At 36.3% G+C, this 3,156-nt stretch overlaps 1 protein-coding gene across 2 annotated transcripts in view; it reads left to right on the top strand.

Moving 5' to 3' along the window:
• The window catches only part of myo10 (myosin X), a 106,674-nt gene that overhangs the window by 51,557 nt on the left and 51,961 nt on the right, over nt 1–3,156 (top strand). The gene's annotated exons all lie outside the window — the stretch shown is intronic.

Here is a 3,156-nt window from a genome sequence, read left to right as displayed (position 1 = left end):
ACACACACACCCACACACACACACTTCCAGTTTAAATCTTATCTGCACCAAAAATGTATATTTTTTAAGATTTCTGCAGCGACAGTGTGAAAAAGAAAGCGGGGAGGAACTGAGCCTCAGCTTCTGTCGGCTCCAAGTTCGACTCTTTATCTTTAAATTTGACTGAGTTTTGTTCATTTTTGTCTMTTTTTAAAGACCAGGTGGTCAGTTTAAGGTGGGCACCTCCAAAAGGTACGAGTTTGTATCTGGACTGCCATTTGTTTTTAATGTTTTTTTTAAATAAGAACCACATCAGGTTAATAACGGAGCAGCATCCAGTGGACAGCTGGGCTTCTTTTATCAACAAAACAAGGATTAAARAGTTGAACTCATGATTTTAGTCATCACGTTGTAAACGAGACACGTTTAATTTATCAAGAGGACAGCTGTTTAAACACTGGACACAACTTTTTACAGCTTTCACAAACTTTGGGAGCYTTTTTCTCGGTGGATGTTTCTGAAGTAAACTGTTTACAGGCTGTAAAGTTCAGACGTCTCTGCTGCGGCCCTTAACCCTCACCTGAGACGCCTCAATGTGTATGAGCCCCGCCCCCTGGCCCCGCCCCTCCTCCTGCACAGACAGGATAGTGTATTTGTGATGTAAATAATGTGACTTCAACTGCCATTCAAATGTATTTGCATCTGGGCTGAATGTGGGTCAGTCAGAGGATATGAAGTGATGATGAGGAGCTGAGGAAGATCTCTGTACAGCTGCAGCGTTCAGTTCTACCGTCCTGCAACTTTTAAAGAACAGCTGATGTTTTTAGGAAAAAAAAAACAATAAACAGGAGAAGGGTTTAAAGAGCAGGGGGAGGTTAATCACTGAAGGAATCATTTATAGCGAACCCAGCTCTTCAAAAATAATTAGGGCTGTCAATTGATCAAAATTATTAATCTATTAATTCCAAGGTAGCTGTGAATTAATCGTGATTAATCTTAAACTTAAGATAAAACTTTATTGCATATTGGTAAAATAAATTACTTGAGTTATTAATTATTGTTTTTATTTAGAAAAAAGAATTTGATCCTTAGACATGATGTTTTGAATATAAAACAGGACCTAAAAAATGCTCCAAACATATTTGAGTCGGTGAAGTTTTATGCAGAATAATGAGGTTAAATCAAGAATTCAAGGATTTTCATTCCTGAGTACTACATGAGGAATGAAAGATAGATACTAAGGTCACAGRTGTCAGCAAAACATAAATAAATCAAATAAAACAAGCCATAAGAAGACAAAAAGAAAAAACTGTACATAATGTGTTACACATGGAGTTTTATTTTATTTATTTAACCTTTATTTATGCAGGTAAACTGTTTGAGAACCACTTCTCATTTACCAACACCTGGCATGCACTGAGTGCATTGTAATATACAAACCTACARATTCAGCCAGAGGAAAGTCATTGTACATTTTAATCGTGATTAAAATTTTAAATCTTTGCTCATGCAGCACAAAATCAGAGTTAACTCAATTAATTTCACAGCCCTAAAATTAATAAAGCTTTAATTTCACCGCAAATAATGAAGTGAGAATAACAAGAAATGAACAGAAAACTCAGAGAAAATGTCCAATAAAATACAATAGTTCAGATTGTAACTGACCAGAGACCAACATGTTTGAAGGTGTTTGTGGTTAAAGTGAGATCAGCTGAGAAAACTACCTGCTCTCCTTCAGTCCAAACAAACTGTCCTCATCCAAACATTTAGTTCACTTTGTAAGGACASTTCATGTTAAACCTGCTAAGAAACCCTGTTTTTCTGCTTAAAGTAAAGATGWGTGATGTTGTGACATCACTGCAGGGAGGGCTGCCTCTGTGCAGCTTCTTTAATATAAAAAGGTCAGTTTTACAGATTAGGTTCTCCTGTGGTTTYACAGATAAATAATGAACGTTTGTGATGTGTGAAGCATCAGGTGTGCAGGTGGAGGCTGCAGGTTAAAGACGTTTAAAACAAGGAAACAGCTGCTCAGTCAGCTGTTTGGCACAGCTGGTTMTTATTCTCTCTATAATCATTTTATCTCAGATTGTTTCAGTTCTGTGTTTAAAGGCAATAAAAAGCCAAGTTGCTGCTTTTTATTTCAATCCTTTGCTGATGTGCTGCTTTTTTCCCTGCCTCCTGTTGCATTAGTCACCACCGCAGCGTTTAGCTGCAGCCAGCACACACTGTGGCTTCCCGAGCTCCTGCTTCAGCAGTTTGGTTTCTCTCTGCTTTGAGCTTTGAAATCTGAAGCTGSTTTGGAAAAAACTGCAGTTTTAGTGCAGCTAAAACCAGAGGAGCAGATAAGTCTGAGTGTTGCTCGGAGGTTTTTATATTTATGGTTGGTGTTTGTGTCAGAGAGCAGCCTGACTGTGTGACGCTTCACAGCACTGCTGTTCTTCTGTACGTTTACCTTCAGACATCAACTCAGTCCACAATTRTTGTGCRTTTTCAACAATTCATAAATAAAAAACCTTCAGCTCATTTATGCCAAGGACACTATGACTTTTGGTATTTCAGCTATTTATACTTTTTTAGCTGTTTCATTTTTTAGCTACATTTTTTTGCCATTGAAAATGAATGGAGCTGTTTTCAACATCCTTAAAATCCTTTAAAATGTTTCCACACCTTTACAGCTCCTTACCCAATTTGTTCTGGTTCTGCTCTTTTTCACACTCTTGTGCTAATTTTAGCAACTTTTATTTTTGCTAATTTTAGCTTTTTTCTGCTATTTCAACTAAAATCCTTCTTCTTTCGGCTATTCTTCTGTTTTTTTTGTACCTTTTCATACTTMTTTCTGCTGCTTTGTGCTGTTTATGCTTCTTAAGATGCTTTTTGCTTTATTCAGCTGTTTGCTGCAATTTTAGCTAAAGTTCAGCTGTTATAAACTAAAGGTAGCTGCTTTAAGCTAAACACATTTTTGTAGCTATCAAAACTTATTTATGCTAAGTTCAGCAGACTTGTGCTCTTTATGCTAATAAAAACAGATCCAGTTACATTTTAGCTGTTTTAATGGAAAAACATCAGCTGTTTTAGCTATTTTACTACAAAATGTCATTTTTTTTGTATTTTATGCCTTTTTTTTCTGCTAATTTAAAACATTTTTTTTTACAAAACTTTCGCTCTCTGGTGTTAATT

The sequence above is a fragment of the Austrofundulus limnaeus genome, unplaced genomic scaffold (genome assembly GCF_001266775.1).
Source record: "Austrofundulus limnaeus strain Quisiro unplaced genomic scaffold, Austrofundulus_limnaeus-1.0 Scaffold315, whole genome shotgun sequence".
In the NCBI taxonomy this organism is placed as follows: domain Eukaryota; kingdom Metazoa; phylum Chordata; class Actinopteri; order Cyprinodontiformes; family Rivulidae; genus Austrofundulus; species Austrofundulus limnaeus.
Note: the sequence above shows the minus strand (reverse complement) of the source record. Positions and strands in the feature narration are given on the sequence as shown.